This window comes from Castor canadensis, chromosome 2 (assembly GCF_047511655.1).
Source record: "Castor canadensis chromosome 2, mCasCan1.hap1v2, whole genome shotgun sequence".
Classification (NCBI taxonomy): Eukaryota; Metazoa; Chordata; class Mammalia; order Rodentia; family Castoridae; genus Castor; species Castor canadensis.
Window position 1 is genome coordinate 165,083,278 of NC_133387.1, and position 21,523 is coordinate 165,104,800.

General features: G+C 41.3%; 1 protein-coding gene across 5 annotated transcripts in view; it reads right to left on the minus strand.

The window, feature by feature from the left end:
- The window catches only part of LOC109676529 (neurotrimin), a 926,115-nt gene that overhangs the window by 98,247 nt on the left and 806,345 nt on the right, over positions 1-21,523 (minus strand). The gene's annotated exons all lie outside the window — the stretch shown is intronic.

Consider the following 21,523-nt stretch of genomic DNA (forward strand, 5'->3'; position numbering starts at 1 on the left):
CAATGGAAAACATACTAACACAGCTTCAAAAAAGCTTCCTCATGGGTAGAATGAAAATCAGCAACTGACAAGTGAGCATGTTTTAAGCTGACAAAACCAAGGACCCAGGGTGAGCACTGAAATTTCTTTAGCCCACAGACAATGCAGACAAAAATGACTAAAAAAAATGTGGGTAGGGTTTAGAACAGTTTGAGTATCAGGTAAGGATTCATTAGGGAGTAGGCAAGAAAGCAAGAGAAGTCAGTTGTTGTGGACAGTTGTGTATATCTATGAACCAGGGAACAGTTCTTGGGAGTGGCATAGGGCCACATTGGAAGGATAAAAGTATCCAAGGTTTAGAATATTCATGAGAACCTCTGGACTGGTACATCACAGAGTGATGAGAAAGAACACCAAGGAAAGGAATTTGGATAAATATAGGAATTTCAACAAAAGTGATAAAGACTTCCAGGAGTCATTCTTCATGCAATGCAAAAGGGGGCAAACTTCTCCAAAGGATCAGGGGACAAATATTTTTTTAGTTTTGTAGATCCTAGCATCTAGTTGCAATTACCAAACTCTGATATTGTAAAACAAAAGCAACCATGAATAAATGGGTGTGATTGTGTTTTAATATTAATTCATTTATAGACAGTAACATTCTATTTTCAAACACTATTATGCTGTAATTACTTTCAACTATTTAAAAATATAAAATTCATTCTAAGCTCACAGGCTGTTCAAAGAAGTTAGCAGATCAGATTTGGCCCACCTGAGTTATTCTACCAATCCCTGGTGTAATAAAATAAGGCAACCAGAGCCAACACAGGCTTTGCATCCTTTGGAGGGCAAAGCTCCTGATAGGATTATAAAACTAGCATCAATCCAAATGTCCCTTTTGCCCTGTGATTTTCCTTTTGATCTCTGGTCTGCACATTTGTGTCCTAATGTTCTGCTCCTTTTGAACGAGTTTCTGATTCAACTGAACTCACTCTCTCAGACTGCATCCTTTGTAGCATTTGTGAAATGCTTAGGTGAACTTTCAAATTAATTGCACTGTATAAATAAATGTAAGACTTAACAAAAGATAATGAGAACAGATGATAATTGCTGTTGTTATAACAATGGTCATAAACACTGGTTACATTATTTGCTTTTTGAGTTTGTGTTGCAAAAACGCAAAAACATCTTTGTCTTAGAAGATTGCTGTGGCGAAGATAACACCTCTTCTCTCTGCCTCTTTGACTTTCTTGGCATTGCCCCAGAGGATATGCTTGATTAATGGAGACCTTCTGATAAAGGACAATGCACATAATGTCTTCCTGTTTACGAAAGTAACTGCACTGTGTTGTTGCTAATCTTCCTATTCTGATGCTATTTTACAGATGAGCTAACAGAGGTTCAGCAGGTTAATTGGTTTGTTAAAGGTGACCCACTTAGTAATTGGCAGAGCAGAATCAAACCAAGTGTTCTGATCAAAGTGCTATTCACTTTCCAGTATTCCTTGTCTCCCTTTGAACGTCACCAGTGAGCTGGGATGTTATACTTTTCCCAAGTATAGAACATGGACACGCAAACTGCATTAGTGACTTGTGGGTGATGTGTCCTGTTCCACCAGAGTGCTGTGTTCTGAAGCTTAGTACTCAATACCAGACCATTTGTTGCCAGTTCCCAGCATACTTTTTACTTTCTTTTCTTTTTCTTTTTTTCCCCCTAATGTTTCCCAACATGGTGTATATCATCAGCTGGTGAAATAACTTACATTCCCCCTGGAGAACTTGGCAAGTACCTCCCTTCTTTTATTCTCACAGTGGGACGTTTATAGTCAATATGGATTGAACAGCTCTGAAGGGCTGACTTCTCAGCACTCTCCAGCTATACAGCTCTCTGAGGCGAGACTTGGGTAGTGAGACAATTCAGCAGGAAGTTTTTAATTCCCTTTTGCATCTAACTTGGATCTTGAAAGAGACACTGCTGTGAACCTCCTGGCTTTCTAGCCTTGCCTTACTCACCCTGCAGCCCCAGAGCCCAGGGAGGGTGGCAGCTGACCTCTTCCAATGGCCACCCTACAGCTTAGCTAGGCAGAGAAGACAGAGCTGGTGTTTAAGTATAGATGAGGACAGCAGCAGCTTGACATTATCAGGCCTGTGGACAGTACCTATCCTATTTCCAAACTACTTTTTTTAAAAAGTGGGAATGGGGGAGGTTTTTTTTTTATATCAGGCCTTATATCCCAGCAAACAGGCATCCCAGCTTATAGCTAAATACAGGTAATGTGATGTGGCTAGATTGTTCCTTATCCAGAAATGACAAGACTGTATCTTAATCTAGATAAAGGATCTTTTTAGAGCAAAAGTAAGAATGTGTCTATTTGTGTTTTGTTTGGTAAAATCTGATCAAAGTATTACTCTTTATTAGATTTCAGTCACTTTTGTCACTTCATTAGTTTCTGTTTCAATCTAATTCAGATGCTGCTAGTTGTGAATTTATCTTTTTACCAGTAAAAGAAAGGATGTTAAGAAGACAGCAAGCAGGCATCTGTTATCTGCATTGAGTGAGCTTCCAACATTCATACCTCAGGAAACTGAGAATTTGGTAAAAGTTACCACATTGAAATGGGTAACCTCATATAAAGAGGCCATTTAAGAATAGTTTAAGCCAAATTATGTGTTAAACAATATTGCATTGTGGAAAGGCTTGGAGATGGGCAGAAGACACTCTCCTCATTGTTATGAGCCATATGTTCAGGTTTAGAATTATGATATTGCTGGGATGGAGGTGTATTTCAAGTGGTAGAGTACCTACCTAACCAAGCATGAGGGCCTGAGTTCAAACCTCCACTACTGAAAAAAAAAAAGATATTGCCGAGGACAGGGAGTACCTATTCTTTGTGTTACCTTGACATCACTATTCCGATGACACACTGATGACATTTATTGAGCATTTATTTTGTAACTGGCACAGAGCACATATTTACATGTATTGTCTCATATAATGCTTGTGAGTCCAGCTTACAAGCCCAGAATGTGCCTGGTCTCCACATTACAAGAAGGTGGAGAAGGTGGGAAAATGCCCATGGTGATACTGCTTTGAAAGTGGTATAATCAGAACCCAAGTCTTGATGCTTACCATCTTGGGTCTCTGTTACGTTCTGGCTCTTTCATGCGTGAAAGACAGCATGGAAATATTTACAGACATATCTGGAGCCTGAAGTTCAATTCCCAGCTCCAGTTCTTCACAGATGAATTTTAGCAAATTATTGAACATTTCTGTGCTTTATTTTCCAATTTGTCCAATATGGATAACAACAGTGGCTACCTCTTGTAGCTGTTCTAAGAATACAGTATAGATGAGCTATAATCTGGGCTGCAATAAGAATAATTCTTTTAATATTGTTTTCATAACCTTTATTAACATTATTGCCACCCTTACTTAGTATCTTCCCCTTGATCTCCTTTTACTCAGGTAGGAAGATCTATCTACCCTTAGGTCTGAGCTTCCTCTGCCTTAAAGGCCAGCTTCTCAACTGTGTTTGTGATATTCTGAAAACCAGCACAGACACAGAATTATAGTTGACCTGCTCTTGGAATTCCCCCATACAGATGATAAAACTTAGCACAGTGTTTATGAAGGCAGTTAAAATGGTATGTAGGCTGTTACTCTCTTGCCATATGGTAATAAAGAACAGTAGCTACTTGAAAAGTGAAATTTTCAGACATAGAAAAAGAAGGACAAAATGGCAAATGGTGACTTGAACAATACACTGAAACCTTCCATTTATTCCTTCTGTCGTTGATAGTGGTGACTGTTGGCAACCACTCATCTTAGATGGCTGGCTTTTTCCCAGGGCAAGATTTTGAGTCACAGGATTTGATGTGATATGCATTAGGGCATAAAAAACTATATTCTGAATGTATGCAGAGTTATAAATTCAGGGCTAGTCTAAAATGGTTTAGCAACCAGATTTCTTTGTGAAATTACTGATTTCCAGACTTTTGTTTTTTGTATAAAATAAGACTAATATAATGTAGTCAGACTAACCTCATGTGGTTGTTGGACAATAAAAAGAAAATGTTTTAAAACTTAAAGGTGGTATAAAATATAAATTATATGGATTCTAGCTAAAAAGACAATTGAAATTAGCAACTCCCTCAGTGTCTGGGCTAATTCATCTTTATGTTTATTGTTGATATTTAAACAGGACAAGTAAGAGGTTCAAAGCAGAATCTCTGGAACTGAGTTTTCTGGTTATGTCCTGGCCACATCACATACTAGTGTGTATTTTTGAGCTGATTATCTCTGTGTCACAGTTCTGTAAAGGAACAGCAATAACATCATATCATAAAGAGCTTAATAACATTCAGGAGATAACACATGTAACATACTTAGGAAAACCCCTGGAACATGGATGGAGTAAGTAGATGCTAGGATGAGGAGGAGGAGGAAGAAGAAGAGGAGGAGGAGGTGGTAACAATGATGATGGTGGCAAATCCTCTTTCAGTCTTCCCTTTCATGTATGGAAAGAACCAAACCATTTTATACGGTTGCTGTTTCTCTAATTACAGCCACTTAGATCTTCAGGTATAGACTGCTACCTTCTAGCCGTTCTGTGGTTCCTTACTGCTATCCACGTGATGGAAAAGAAGTAGTGCTCCCATCAAGAGGTCCTTATAGCCATGACAACATGTGCAACACCACTCTACTGAGGATGCCATTGCCATGACAACACCTGAATGACCCAAATCAAGAGATCTAGTAAAGTGCTGCAATGACGATAAAAGATGTACCAACACGGAGGAATGCCACCCTCCAAGGGCAGAACAGGGAAAGGCCCAAGGGGAAACTCACAGCCAAAGCCAAAGGAAGCAAAATGATGGTAAGGAAGACAATGCAATGACTCTCACTAATTTGCTCTCAGTTCTCACAAGCCCTGGGCCTGGGTGGAAAGCAGAGATACTGAAAGATGGGACTAAGACTTTCCCAATCCACTGTCTTACACAATCAAGGTATTTCTCTTTCTAAAGGAAGGAACAGCTCTCAGGTAATGGGGACAAGCAGAGTAGATTTGTTTGGATTCTGAGGAAAGATTTTGGATGAATATGCAGAATCTGACCTGCAAGTTGGGATTAGGAAACTTCTTCCAGGTTGGTCAGCTCTCTGGCATTATTCTACTCTACACACTGAGACTGTCTGCTTTGTCCCTTTCTGACACCAAGAATTAGTGACACCAAGGCAACAGGGTTGTTCACAGAATTCCTAGGGCATAGACTTGTGCAGAAATGAAGTATTTACCCAAGAACCCAGCCTCTCCAACCAGAATAGGCCCTGGGCTGTATTTGTCACTTCTGCTGTGTTTGGTCAGGCTTCCCTTTCCACTCTCTTTGGAGCTGCCTCTGGACCAGGAGCCTGCACATGAGGGGATTATTTCCCACGGCTGGTGAGGTTCCTGCTCTGCTCTTCAAGGAAGATGAATTCAAATACTCCTGCTTCCAGTATCTAGCCATGGAGGGTTAAATCCTGGGGGCTTTAAACTTTTCTGCACTGATCTCTAGGGGTCCGGAGGATAGTCAGAAATTCTATTACATCTGTACATCCCTTCTCATGCATCCTTTACCACTCTAAGCAATGTTTCACGTAAGTGCAGCTATCAGTGTAATCTTCATAGAGGAGGTAGCTGACAGTCTCAACTCCAGAACTCCTAGTGTCAGGAATGGCCAGACATATTAGTAATGATACAACTTTGGCTCCAAATTCTCAGAGCTCCCAAAAGCCCCCAAAGAAATTTATAGGTTGCTCAACAAGTAGAAGGCAATCGTGGTTAACTCTTACTCCATCTGTGGAAGAGAGACATCTGAGGAACTGAAGGCAAGAAATCACACAGCAGTAACAATGATCTTTGAGGAGCCAGGGGTGTCAGGCTGCAGATTGGGCTTTGGGGAAAAATCCTTCTCTGAACTCACATTTTCCTTCAATTACTCTTTATTCTGCTGCCCTTTATAGCAAAACTTTTGGACAAAATTTATTACTCTATCAATTTCTTCAACTTATTATCTCCCTTTCCAATTAATAATTTATCTACTGACTTTCACCAGAATCATTCTTACCAAGTGTCTTGAATTTTGTCATTTCCCAGTCTTCATTTCTTCAGGCTTCTAAGCAACACTTGGGTTGTCAATCACCCTTCCTTTTATGAAGTACCCTCCCCTTTGTGAAGCACCCTCCCCGCTTTGCCTTGCAGATTTCTCTCTTATCTCTCTTGCCACTTCTTACATGGCTGTTGCTGCATCATCATCCTCCTTTTCTTGAAATCTAAATATTGGAATGATTGGCTCAGTACACAGGTCTCTCTGCTTTCCCTCAGTGGGTGAAGATAGCCAGTCTCTGGCTCCAAATATAATCGGTATGTTAATGACTCCTATATTTCTTTTTCTTTTCCTCGTTTTTTTTGTGGTAATGCAGTTTCAACTCATGACTTCATGCTTGCTGGGTGGGTGCTCTAACAATTGATCCATAACTCAAGCCTTTTTTGCTGTGGTTGTTTCTGAGATATGGTCTTGTTTTTTGCTCAGGCTGGCCTGGAACATGATCTTCCCATTTTTATGCTTCCTGTCATAGCTGGGATGATAGGCATGCAACTCCATGTTGAGCTGTTGGTTGAGATGGAGCCTCACAAGCTTCTTGACCAGGCTAGTCTTAAGCCACAATACTCTCAATCTCAGCCTCCCAAATAGTTAGAATTGTAGGTGTGAGCCACCAGTGCCTGGCTATATTTCTTTTTCTAATTCCTATGCCCTTTGACAGCCAACTATCCACTCAGCATTTCTACTTGTATATTTCAAGTTCCAAACTCCTTGTTTCCCCTGATAGGCTCCTCTTGCTATTCTGGATGATTAGAAGTGATCACTACTTACTACCAGTCCAGGCCACATATATGACTCATGCTTCATCCCTCCTTTTTTCTTATAACCTCCATCTCATCAGTTAGGGAACTTTTTAGCTCTACTTTTAGAGTATGTTCCAGATAGAACACAGTCTTGCCATCTGCAGTCCTACCCTATAGCCCACTCCATCATATCTTTTTTCAAAATTTATATTTTTTAAAAAATTAGTTGCACACATTTATGGGGAATAGTATCATGATTCAGCACATGGTCACAGAGTGTGATGCTCAAATAGGGGCAGTTGTCATTTTCCTGGTGAAATCCCAAGACCCTAACTCATACTTCCAGCTGCCCTTCCTCCCCTCGCCCATGTTTCTCTTCAAGCAGTTGAAATGATCCCTTAAACACATTTATTAAATTGCTTCCCTCTCCTGCTTAAAATTTGCCAGTGTTCTTTATAAGAACAAATTCCAAAGTTTTAAACACGGCAGGTGCTGCGGGCCTCTTGGCACTCTTACACTGGGCACCAGTATCTCTGTAACAGCCTTCCCAGTATTCCTCACATCAATATTCCTCATGCACCCCCAACACATGCCTGACTTGCAGCTCTGGGACTAGCAGGAACAACTGTCAAGAAGACACCCCTCTTTTTAAAGGGAGGCTCATTATGACATTTTCATACAAGTATACTCTGTACATCAATCATCTTCATCCCCATCACTTTCTCCCCACTGGTTCTCCTTCCCAAATAGTCTCCCTTGTCTCCCTTTTACTTTCACATCCTTTTTAAAATCTAGATTACACATAGAATAGAAAGCATATGATACTTGTTTTTCTGACTCTGGATTATTTCTCTTAAAATAACGATATCTAGTTCCATTCATTTTCCTACAAATGACATAATTTCATTTTTTATGACTGAATAACTCTCCATTGTGGATATACACCACATTTTCTTTATACATTCATCTGTTGATGGGCACCTAGGCTGATTACCTAGCATGGCTATTATGAATAGTCCTATGATAAACATGGGTGTATAGGTGTCTCTACCCTTTGATTCTTTCAAGTATCTACCCAAGAGTGGTATAGCTACTCTATATGTATGGACCATATGGTAGCTCTATAGAAACCTCCATATTGATTTCCATAGTGGCTGCACTAACTTACATCCCCACCAACAGTATGTGAACACTCCTTTTACTCCCACATCCTAGTCAGCATTTGTAGTTGTTTATTTCCTTGATGATAGCCTTTCTGACTAGGCTGAAATAGAATCTGATTCCAGGAAATAATTTGCATTTCCTTTATAGCTAAGGTTGTCAAACACTTCCTCATGTATTTATTAGCCATTTGTACTTCTTTTGAGAACTATCTGTGCAATACATTTGCCCATTTATTAATTGGATTATTTGCTCTTTTGGTGTTTAATTTTTTGAATTCTTCACATATTCTGGGTATATTAATCATTTGTCAGATGAATAGCTGGCAAAGATTTTTCCTATTCTGTAGGCTGTGTCTCACTCTAGTAACTTTTGCCTTTGCTTTGCAGAAACTTTTTAATTGTATGCAATCCCATTTGTCAATTCTTGTTCTTATTTCCTGAGCTGTTGGAGTCCTATTCAGAAAGCCATTGCTTATGCCCATATTTTGAAGTGTTTTCCCACAGTAGTTTCAAGTCTTACATTAAGGCTTTTGATCCATTTCTAATTGATTTTTTACAGAGTGAGATATAGGATCTAGTCTCAGTCTTCCACATATGGATATCTAGTTTCCCCTGCACCATTTGTTGAAGAGACTATGGAAGATCCTTGTGATATGACCCCTCACCATTTCACTTTGCATGGGGCTCTAGGTCTTGACTCTGGCTTTCAACACCAAGGCACCCCAGCCATGCATCCTTTAACTATTTCTGTTTTACTTTTCTCCATAGCACAATCTTGGCCAATTTATATACTGAGTATGACTTTTCCTCTCACACTACAGCCCCACAAGGCCATGGCTGTGTCCACTACCCATCTAAAGCCCTTCAGTATTCACTGGCATACTTCAAATAGCCAGTAAGTGTCTGTGGAATAAAAGATGACTCATTCTGCCTATTTATCACATCTCTATTATGCTGTATCCTTCGTGTCCAATCTAATAAATCCATTGTCTTTAAAAACAATGAGCCTGGAGTAATTATGATCATTTTTGCAAAAAAGGGAGCTAAACCACAGGGATAAATATGTAGAAATAAACCTGACATCAATTGGTCCTTAATATCTTATCTATTATCATATGAGATAAAAGTCATACAGAAAACACCTAGTTCTTCCCAAGCAGACAATAAAGGTGGTCAAACCTTAAATCTAGGCTGTCTTTTCAGGTAAACCCCCACCCTCACTCAACTCTACACAAAACTTATCACCAGCAGGTTCTGGCAATTATCCCCTCCATAATTTTGAACTACACCTTCTGTTCTCTATTCCTGCTCTGTTGTGATCTTTCACTGTGAACTTTTAAAGGCTTCTTAAAAGCCACCTTCCTTGCCCTGGACCACAAGAAGACTTGACCTTATCACAGCTAGCATAGTGACTTCAGGCTCAGGAACACAGGGTATTTCTTGTCTTGCCATAGACCTGGCTGCAGCTGAAACAAGTGAGGTGCAATTCCAATGTCTTCCACTGGGGACTACTGGGACCAAACCCAACATAGTTCATCTCTCACGGTAGGGTGACTTCCTCCTCCTCACCATCATCCATGCCCTGCAGCTCCATCAATCTCATAGTGCAGAAAGATTTCTTCTAAGCAACCTCTCATTCCCCCACATTCTGCTCCCTGTGCCTTCTGGGACACCAACTACCTATGCAAACACTCCCTCAGATGCTCCCCTCTAGGCTGAACAGCCTTGATTAATAGAAACACAGCTATTTTCTGAGAGCTGTGCCTCCTCTATAGGGCAAGATTGCTGGGTCATTTTTTATGGCATTAGGAGGTTGGGGTTATGGTCCTGTCCTCTCCCCTAGATCACTTGGAGACCTTTCCTAAAACACTTTTATCGAACACCTGCTCCTTTGAAGCTCTTGCCTTCTAACAACGTCACCTCCACCCCTCACCTTCTTTGCTGCCAATGACTGATATCCCAACTTCCTCATGATTTATTGAGGGCTTTGACACTTGGTTCACAGCCATATTTGTCATGATCTTTAGTCATTACAGGGGATTACTGCAATGTTCCCTTTGATGATTTGTCAGATACCTTCACTGTCAGCTACTTGGCCTCAATTTCTCCATGGGCCATCCCCTCATTCTCAGCTGTGTGCTACCCCTGTCCTTGGCCTGAATTGCCATTCCCTGGAATCTGACATCACTAATTAAGAGATCATGTTTCTGATTCAATGCCCCTGTATCTTTCCAGCCTGCTTTCTCAGAAACTCAATCTATCACCCATGTTTGCTTTATCCGATTATGCATGATATCTATAATTTGAGAGGCACCTTGCTAAACATTGGTGCTCGGTGTTCATGGTGGTAAGGAAGAATAAATATTCTCCTTTCCCTCATTAAGTTTATAGTCTAGCAAGGGAAGGGATGAGAGACAGTGTTAAATAAATTGTCTAGAGCTACATGGCTTTCTTTCTTTCTTATCTCAGGGACATGTACTTGCTACTTCTTGAGCCATGCCCCTTGCTCTTGATGAATCTTGATCATGTGAAGAATGTCTTGATTCTTTGGTACTCAGTGTTAGCCTAGTCAGAAATTCTCCTGCTGGAACTACCCAAATGACTCCTCCCTCAGCTTGTGTGGGGGTATCTCATTAAAAAATCAGTGCCTTTCTACCTTATTTAAGACTACAATCTTCTAGCATACACCTAATAATCTCATTGCCTTTTATCCTCATTAATCATTTCTGCAATAATTAGCATACAATGCATATTATAAAGTTTACTCATCCAAGGACTCTTTCTCTGTCTTTCCCTCTATCATATGAGCTTAATGAGAAAAGGGCTATGGTATGCTTTGTCTATTCTTGTATCTCTAATCCTTAGAAAAGTTGTCTAGCACCCAGTAGGTACTCTATAAGAAATTTTCAATGAAACAATTAATCAAAATTGATTCATAAATGGGTTTTCTTGGGGGCAAATCTCACACTACCTGATCTGTTTAAATCTTTTTCTGGGAAAATGGTGTGTGATATAATAAATAAATCACTGGGGAAGAAAGCCATTTGTCTTTATTATGCAGATGACTGACCAAATAACTTTCACTATAGTAACCCCAGAAATCCATTCCAAAAAGGACAATGTAATAATGCAAGAAATTCAGAGAAAGCATGGCCTTCCAGGGCTGCAGGTCAGTTAAATAGGAGGAGGCCTGAAACAGAACTGTGTTTCATGAAGGAATGGTAAGATACAAAGACATTCTTGTTAACTCTGCTAGAAGAAAGAAGAGAAATTTGTGTTGTAGAGGAGGGGAGGGGTGAGCAAAAAAGACTTGGTCACAGTTGAGAATACATAAGGGACCAAGATGATCCTCCCAGGGGAGGAAAGGACTTCATCTTCAGGGCTGAAATACTCCACAATGGGCAGAATATGCTGTGCGGTGGTATTTGGTGAGCCAGGGAGAAGCTGGAGTCTTGTTCACAGAGGAATGGAATTGGTATTCTGCTCAGTCTCTTCCTCCTGTCCTGGTTCTGGTAGGGAAAGCATTTTACACTGCTAAGAAGATGAAGTATGCCAAATACCACAAGGACATGCAGGGAAACTGAATGGAGTCAGATAATGAAAAAACACACCCTGGAATCCGGCAATTTCTTTTCATATCTAAGGCTGTTAAAGTGTAAAACAACCTAATAATAACAATCAAAGCGGAAGACATACATTGTGTGAGTGAATGATAGTATTTAATATGAGGAAAAAATAAATCAACTCAGAAAGCAGCTGCATCAATCCTGTGAGCCTGGACCATCCAGGTGGAGAAGAGGGAATAGAGAGGGCATAAGACACACACAGGCAAGCACAGCTGAAGGAAGGGGTAGAGGAGAGGTCACAGCTCCATTCTGCAGCTACATCCTTTGCTCAGAGGTACTCATCCAAAGAAAGGAGGGATGAGGTCACAGGAAAGGATAGCTTGCTGAGGCTGAGATGAAGCCGCACCTAAAGCCTAGTGTGTGGACAAAGTGTGGATGGATGTGCAAGACTGCTGTGAAAAAGTGTACAACCCAAGGACTGCAGGCCCCAGACTGGTAGGGGGTCTACAACCAGAGACTTGACATGCCCCAGAAAGCTTGAAGAAGCAAGGAAACAGAAATCAAGCAGGAAACCAATACACATTAAGTATGGATTTGAGACTTGGTTTGTCACTTAAGATGTGTGGGCAAATTGCCCCTCAAATCATGTCTTTAGCTCTAAAATAAAAGTGATGCTCCTGATTTGGGCATCTGTAAGAATGAGGTGATACAATGATGTAAACTGAGGGTCCAGCACATAGCATACCATACAGGACTGGCTCTCAACTTGAATCCTGGTGGGCATGTTAAACCCAGCCTCCTGGACCCCACTGTAGAATTTCGAATCAATAGGTCTGGAGTGTAAGCTAAGTGATGCTGCTGGTGGCCCAGGAACCACTCTTTGAGAACTGTGCTACATAGCACAGTAGTTAAATGTGGGCATTCTGGAGGTAGACTGTCCAGAGTTGGATTCCACCTCTGAAACTTGGAGCTGTGTGACCTTGACCCGTTTGCCTGACTTCCCTAAGCCTCATTTAGCTGAGAAAACACCATCAGTTATATCTTTGGTAGAGTAGGCTAATAATGAAATCTGTCTCACATTGTTGTTGTGAAGAATAGATACTGCTATGTATAAATGTTAAGAAGAGTGTCTTAACACATTTTAAAGCATGTACAAATCATTAGCTACTGTTAGTATTGAATGATAGGGACATTGGATGTTATTTACACTCTAGGGGAAATGTAGTCATCGGAGGTCGAGACAAGATTCAGGATTCAAAATTAGGTAAAGCTAGTTCCCCATTATACACAAGGATATGTTCCAAGATCCCCAGCAGATTACTGAAACTGTACCCTATATATCCTATGCTTATTCTTATGTACACATACCTATAATAAAGCTTAATTTATAAATTAAGTACAGTTAGAGATTAAAACAACAATAAAATAGAACAATTTTAACTATATAGTGTAATAAAAGTTACATGTGATCTCAATCTCTGTCTTAAAATATCTTATTATACTGTACTTACTCTTTTTGTCTAGTGATGAGGTGAGATGATTCCATGCCTATGTGATGGATTGAAGTGAGATGAATGACATAGGCATTGTGGCATTAGGCTGTTATTGCTATTATTGATCTTGTTAGTGAATACCATGACAGTTGAACTGATAACCCAAATGGCTACCAAGTGACTAGCAGGCAGGTAGCATGTTGGACAAAGGGATGATTCATGTCCCAAGAAGGACAAAGCAGGACAGTGTAAGACTTCATCACACTACTCAGAATGGCAGGAAACTTAAAACTGTTTATTTCTGAAATTTTCCACCTAACATTTTTGGATCATAGTTGATTTTAGATAACTGAAACTGCAGAAAGGGAGACCACTGATCAGGGAGGACCACTACAGAATATCAGAACTACACAGTTGAAGTCCTAGTGACAAGGACATTGTGAACTAAGCATGACTGCAGTTCTTGGTGGATCCTAGACACAGAACTCCTGAAGCCTTTGGCTGACCTGCAATGGTGTGGTCAAGGTGGCCACTCTGCCTTCTCATTCCCCAGTGCTGCCTGTTATGCAAATCTACTCAGAAATGTCTCTTTTCCTCCCATGGCTGCCATTTTAACCAGACTTTGCATCTTACTGAGCCATGCTGATTGGCATCTGTGGGGAAGACGATTCAATCTCCTTGCTTTTGTTTCCTTTTTTGTTCCATCAAAACAGTTCTGCTTGGTAACGGTCACCAAGCACCGGCATAAATAGCTGAAGACTCAGGAGAGCATGGGGGAGTACACTGTTAGCAATGACTGAATTCAGCAGACATCTGATTCTACAACATTTTTCAAGGGTTTTAAAATAATTGGGTAAAACCACAAATAGTGTCTGTGGTATGCACTCCTGCCCTTGGTTTTTAGACTGAGTCTTGATTTCATATGTTCTCAATTCAGGCGCATTGAACTCATTAATTTCTGCACTAGTCTTTTTATGAATTTTCCCGTCTTTGAAGTAGGACGTTGCACAGCTATAAGATTGCTTTAAACCAGATCATAAATATTAAACTTACAAAACCCTTATTGACACTGGCAAATTTTATACTAACTGTGCCTATCTAGCTGTAATTTTACAGTTAAAGAGAATTACGGAGTTAAAGAGTGAACTATAAACGTCTCCCTTTTTATTCTTTCCCACCTTGCTCTGCATGTCTGTATTTTAACCATTTGTTTAACAAGTTCATGGATCACTTTTCCCTATAAGTGAGACTGTGCACTGTTTTATCTTTATCATAATAAATAGCTTTCTCAGTACAGATCAGGTTCCATACTGTATGTTCATGTTACTCTGAACAGGAGGTCACCACTTTCCAGTCCCATGAAATTACTTCCTTCCCCCACAATCAGTGACCACTGTAACATCTTTTATAATAATAATTTCCTGGTCTTTCTGGAGTAGCATCTTGGGATATTCTGGGAATTTTAATCAAACACCTGTGTTAATTAGAAAGTGGGGTGGGGTGACAGAGGTACTAATTAGGCATCTTTGAGTATTTGTCCAGTATGGCAATTGGCTGAGTTAGGCATTTGTAAAGATTAAATCTTTTCAGAGAAAGGATTCTGCTGGGTATTGAGGGGGTGGGGGAGAGAGGGAGGGGGTGGAGTGGGGGGTAAGGGAGGGAGTAGGGGCAGGGGGGAGAAATGACCCAAGCCTTGTATGCACATATGAATAATTAAACAATAAAAAAAAAATAAACCACTAAAAGCAAAAAAAAAAGAATTTGAATTTCCTCCCCGTCCATTCTTGTCTCATGAACAGAGTGCAGAGGAAGAGGTGGGTCAAGGGTGTGGAAGCTAAAGTTATGGGGCATATATACATATTGCCATGGGGCCAGGTGCTTTACACTGGTGCACCCATTAAATCCTTATCATATCCATGTTGGGAATGTATTATTATCTTTACTCATGGAGTATAAGTCTAAGACTCAGTTTGGGGTACAGACCAGTAGCAAGGGGCAGGGCCTTTCTTACAAATTCCTTTGATTGATTTGGGAAACATGCGATGATCAGCAGTCAAAAATAATGCATCTCTTGATGACATTTCTGTATCTTATTTACTCCCTAATTTTTAATGATTTTGATTTAAATTATGCACCAGAAAGTTTTCATTTTAAAAAGATTAATAGGACTGTTTTTACAGTACAGAATATTGCCTCATTCAACAATCATCTTCAGGACCTTGAAAACCCCAGTACCAGGCACTGGCTATTGAACAAAATGGCATATGGCCTATCCTTGAACTCCATAGCTCCTTAGGCAACTGGAAAGGTTAGGCACCTGTGGGTAACTGTAAGAAGTGCCACAGTTGGAAAAGAAGGCAAAGGGTTGTGGGATCTTGAAGACAAGGGTAACCTGCTCAGTCAGAGGAGTCACCAGAGGCTGTCAAGGGGGTGGCTTGGGCTTAAAGACTCCCAAAAGAAGTAGGGATCTGATGGAAGGTGAATAAATAGTGTGTGCCAAGGTGAGGACATCCAGTGTGTGGTGAATGTCAGTTTATTAGTATTACCACACTGTGTGGGGTCAATGGGGAGTGGATCAAATCATGAAAACTCTTGGTGCCATGCCAAGATGAAATGATGAAAATAACAGCAAAGCTCATCTACAGAAAAGATTACCACTATGACAGCATGACCCAGTGAGGAGTGGATGAGAACCCAAATCCAGGTGGAAGTGCTTTCAAAGCATATCCCTTTAGGACAGCTGTGTACCTTCTGCCATGGAAATGGAGTTATTTTTTATAGCCAAACCTCACAGAAGGCCCACACACTCCACAAAGCTCAGAACATCCCAGCACTGGGCTGAGGCACAAGATGGGAGAGTCACACTTCCCCTCAAGAAGCAAATACTAGGAGTAGACACCCAGGGCAGTACCCATGCCCACCTCTGGGATGAAATCACACATGAAAAGGTGCCTCCTTTTAATTACTCCCCTGGATTCTGATTCTTTAGCAGAAGGAAAGCAGGCAGCTGGCAAGTCTCAGCAGATCCCCCAGGCAAGTAGCCTTCCCTGGCAAGCAACAAAAACCTAAAATCCCAAGTTATTCCTTTTCTTTGGACTCCCTGTTTCTCAGAGATCTGGGCCATTTCCTGGTCTTGTGGCATAGCCATAACTGGGAGTTAATTTAATCATTGAATCCCTAGTTGGGTCAGTGAAGAAAAGATTTACAGCTTGTATTGGTTAATGACAAGGCAACCCAACCAAAAGGAGATTCCAAGAGTTGTCCTTTGAAAGTTCTCTCTCTCTCTCTCCCTCCCTCTCTCTCTCTCTCTCTCTTTCTCTCTCTCTCCTTCTCATCCTCTCCTGCTGGGTGGCTGCCATCTCTGAGAAAGGTTATGCCTTTAGTTCCATTTTGTTCTCTCCTCCCATCCCCAACTCATCTCTGCTGGGGAAGATTTTCTCCTTTTGCCATCCTAATGATCCCTATGCCACACGGGGCCCCTGATGCTGGTGCTGACAGGCTGCTCATTAGTGCCAGGGTGCTGCAGTCAGCCGATGGCATGCCAGAGCTCTGCTCCTGACACTTTTTCACAGAGCTGTCACTGGAGTCATGGCACCTGCCAGCTCTGGTTGAACTCAAGCTGTGATACCTCCAGTGCCAATTAGTGCCTCAGTGTCCTGCTTGCTGGGGAGAAGGCCTTGTCAGTGCTGGCAAATAGAAAAATAGGTGGGTATGTGTGTGGGAGAGAGTGGGGTCGAGAAGAGGGCATTAGCAAAAAACCCCATGTAAGAGTCATTTTGCTGTCATAAACGTGTTGACTTTCCAAAGCTTTCAGAATCAATGGACAGGACAGCCAACTGCCTTCTGGATCCTTTCAAGCAGTTGTAGAATGGGAAGAGATTTGGCCACTGACGCAGGCTGGGAAGGTGGAAATTCAGAGGCTATGTGCACATGCTGCTTAAAGAGAAAGGATTCCATTGCAAGTCCTTATTTCAGACCTCAACAGACATTTGGATCTGCTCTACTTGTGCCCAAGAGTTTTATGTGACCTTGAGACAAATGGTAAGTCTCCCACCACTTTTGTTCACACATCTGGGGTGGAGAGAGACAGGGATGAGTTAAAAATAATATTTTTCCCTTTTTCACTAATTTATTATTTTTCTTTTCTTATCCCAGAAGGAATAGCACATTTCCATGCATAGTTGCTGATCCTCCCTTTCCCTCTCCAGGACTGTCTTATGAAACAGGTTGGGAGCTATGCTTAGACATGAGAGGATTGGAAGCAGTAAGGCAATGGAAGGATCAGGTGCCCCCAGAAGGGCCACATAAGGAGCATGTTGGAGAAACACACCCCAGAACAGTGATGGCAACAAGACAATGTGGCCAACAGGAAGACACTCACAGAAGACACAAATTTAAAGTCATTTGGGAGCCTTCTCTACTCTTGCAAAAGTGAACTTGAAGAAGAATCTCTTCTTTAAGCACCAGTTGAGTCCTGCCACAGCAAGTTCCCTTGTAGGAGATTAAGAAAGGTTGAGATCCTGTGAAGACCAGGTAAATGTGGCAGAGCCTTGCCAGCAGTTTCAGGAGGAAACATATGAGGTCTCCACTGCAAACATCAAAGTGAAGAAGAATTCCTTGGATCAGGATGAAGTCTGCACTGGGAGAACAATCATGTCCCTTTGAGGTGTTTTCAAATATTAATACTGTTCACTGAGTCAACAATACTCCTTGAACACTCTACATACTAGGCATTGTGTTAGAAGATGAATTGTCCCAGGTAAGTGAAACAAAGGTCTGATCTCAAAGAATTCATGGACATGAAGGATGCAAATGAACTGCCAATCCCTGTGAACAAGTCACCAGGTCTTCCTGAATTCTCCAGTTATTATGTTGGTATGGAGTGTTCCTTAGGTAGCGTAGATGAGCAGTTACTGTGTGCTTTTGATGAGAGATAGGTAAAGGTTGTCTCCCACAGAGGGGCCTCCATTGGGCTACTCAGTGATTCCTGATTCCAAAGATGTAGAGAAATGCAAAGGTTAGCAATTGGACTTACTGCTTTATCTGAGGTCTATGGTGGGTTCCCAGGAATGTGAGAATATAGCAATCTTTGCCTTTTTCCTGACGCTCTTACTATTGAACAGAAACTGGCAACAGGGCTCTGAGAACATTTCTATTCTCAAAGGGTGAGGTCCTTATGGTGCATGTGCTCTTGGAGCTGTATGTTGACACTTACAAGGACATGGGCTAGGGCCATTGAAACCCTTATATAAACAGATGGCTTTTTCTTATGAGGACAAGAAGGTGGGAGCTCTTCTCCCTGAAAAAATCAAAACAGGTAAGAACAACATCTGCATATGCCAAATAGGTATACAGAGTAGTGACAGGAATCTTTAGAAAGCAGTGCACTTTCACTTTGAAGTCTAGAAGTGTTCATGAGGGGAACAAGTAAGACATAATGCCAGAAATAACATGGTAAACAATGTACAATCAATGGCTTGGCCAAGAGGTAGAGTGGGAGGCTCTATCTCCCTCTCCATCCTGCCTGAAGACAGCTGACATCTGATCCACCTAATGTAAAGGCCTACTTACCCCTATTGGCCTCCATTCCTACCAAGCAATCTCCCAGACTTCCTTGTATCAAATGAACAAGTGCTATCAAAACAATGGTTAGTATTTCTGAGTTACTTTTCCACACAAAAGGTGGTCAAGAATGAAAACACATTCTAAAGAGGCTATGACTTTATTACAAGGAATGTTATGTGAATTATGATGGATGAAATTAGGATTTTTCAGAAGTGTACAGACCAAATGGATGAGTCTGGAGGGAGACAAGGCAATGAAGTCATCACAGTTGCCCAAAGTTCCCTGATCAGCTATTCATTCGGGGACTTAATGAGTGTGCGTGTGAGAATGATCTTGACTGAACATGATCTACCTTCATGGACCAGCACAAAAGATGTCAATAGTATTCTACCTTTGGAGCCTACAAAGGTGCATATCTTTCTCTCTCAGGAACCCCAGGCCTGTCTTAGTTTATTTAAAATAAGCACTATCTTGGAAACATTTAGTAGGGACAAGTGAAGGCCTGACTGCTAAGGATCTCAGCTTTACTGCAGATTTGGCGGCAGCCCAATGACATCTCTGATCTCCAAATAATCAGTCACCAGGAGCATGGCACCACAGTGAGTCCCAAGGTGATTAGCTACTGCTTGGCATATCTCATCAGCTTGAATCCAGGATGGCTAATCTGGACCCAGGATCAGGACAAAGCTGTTCATCTAAATTACTCTAATCTGCAGGTAGATTCTGATCAGCCTGCTCCTCTCCCCTTGATCTATCTTTTGTTTCCATAGCAGCTAAAACCTCAGTAAAATGGCAGCATCTGGCCCAGGCTCAGGTAAAAGTCCCCTGGGGAAGTGATTCTGCTCGATGGACACAAAAGGGGAACAAAGGACTCTAAGACACAGCAGCATGAACAGCAGTAAGATGAAGGGCAGAGGCTCAGCACTAGTGGGGATACAACAGGTAAGTGTGTGTGTGTGTGTGTGTGTGTGTGTGTGTGTGTATGAAAGAGAGTGAGAACATGAATATAGAAATTGAGGCAGAAATATCTAGGAGATTGTGAGACAAAGGAAAAGTATAGAGCAAAAGGGGCAGGAAAAGGCGATGCATAGAAGAGAAAGGGGGGAAAATACACAAACAAGGACGGAGAACTTACTGGCTAGAGGAGAGACTAAGAAAAGACATCAAACAGGAGCCAGTCTCTTGGCATGAGGCAAAGGAAGTCTATCCCAGTGATAAATATTCTGCGGATTTGAAAGGCACAGCCTGCTCCAGCATCTAATAGTGCTAGAATCCTCCTTCATGGTGATGAACGGCATGCACCATGGACTTAGAAAGTCTCTCCATTTGGATGGCTCCTCCTTCAGAAGTGCCCAGATCTGTTCTTCATCACTAATGATCTCCTGCACAGCTGAGGTTCTTCCTGGATTTTGGGCCAGTCCACACATAAGATGCTTTTTTTTTGTGGCACTGGGGTTTGAACTCATAGCCTCTTACTTGCTAGACAGGCTCTCTACTATTTGAATAATTCCCCCAGCCCCTATAAGGTCATCTCAAAGGGAGAGATTGGTAGAGACACAAGTAGCTCTCACTGATCCCTTTGATCACAGTAATAGCTTAAAGAATGGTGGCATAAGTGTGCCAAGAATTCAGGATAAACACAATCAAGCATTTCACACCTCTTTGGCAACATCTATCATGGCACACTGTCACTTTTGGAGAGGATAAATTCAGTATGTGGAGACCACGATAGTACTGCATTGATTTTTAAAAAATTTCCAAGTGTAGTGGACACTATGATGCACTTGCCCTTCAGGAATAGAGAACTTATGCCTCAGTGAAGGACCATGCTGGGGTGAACAATCTTCAGCTGTTAGCGCCTTGTGGGGACTGTCTTATGTGAAGACAGACATCTGCCTGATTCAAGGTTGCAGCCCTTCTTGGCAGAGCCTAAATGCAACTGACTGCTGTGTTGATACGAAGAGCCAGCCCCATCACCTCAACATAAGACATTTAAGAAGGGTCAACCTGTTCCCAGTCTCCACAGATGTTCCTGTGGATCCCATCATAGTTCAACTTCTCCTTCCACTCAGCCTTGCTTCCTTTCCTTCCATAGGAATTAACCTCAACAGCACTTCTAATAAACTTCTCTTACCAGTCATCTTCTCAGGGTCCACTGGTGAGATACCCAACCTGTGACAAGCTAATAATCTCCATTATGGTGCTTTTGGAGTCCTTAGAGTTGCACTGCCAGCAATGCATATACCTTCACTCAACCATGCATGCAATGACATCATCATTACACACATGCATTTCACATTAGCCAGAGTAAGCAACAGAGTGAGGACATCTTTCACGCCTTTGCTCAAGGGTTATCTTTTCAGAAGCCTTCCTTCACCACCCATTCTGTCAATGCATACTGTTCTAGTTTCTCAATCTTATCTCAATGTTGTGTAATCTTTTTTCCTTTTTTTTTTTTAGTCACCTCTCTCATAACAATGTGAGTTCATGAGAACAGAAATTTTTCAGTTTGGGGTTATTGTTAAATTCCCCAGTGCCTAGAACATCCTGGACTATTGCAAAAATCAATAAATATATAAGAATTAATGAAATGACATTATATTCTTTGAGCCCAAATAAAAGTTAGCTTAATGATGAATGACATCATGTCTTAAATTGTAAAGGTTTTACTACTCAATCCATGACAGCACAAAATGCCCAGTCTGGTCTGCATAACATCTGAACATTTAGCCAAAATAAAATTTGCAATTTAGCCACACATTAAGTTATATTTGTTTTCTAGGATCAATCAGAGAAAAGCAGCAGCAAAACCACAAAAACAACTAATGATCAGATTTTTGGCAATGCTGAAGAGGCACAGACTAGGAAATTTTC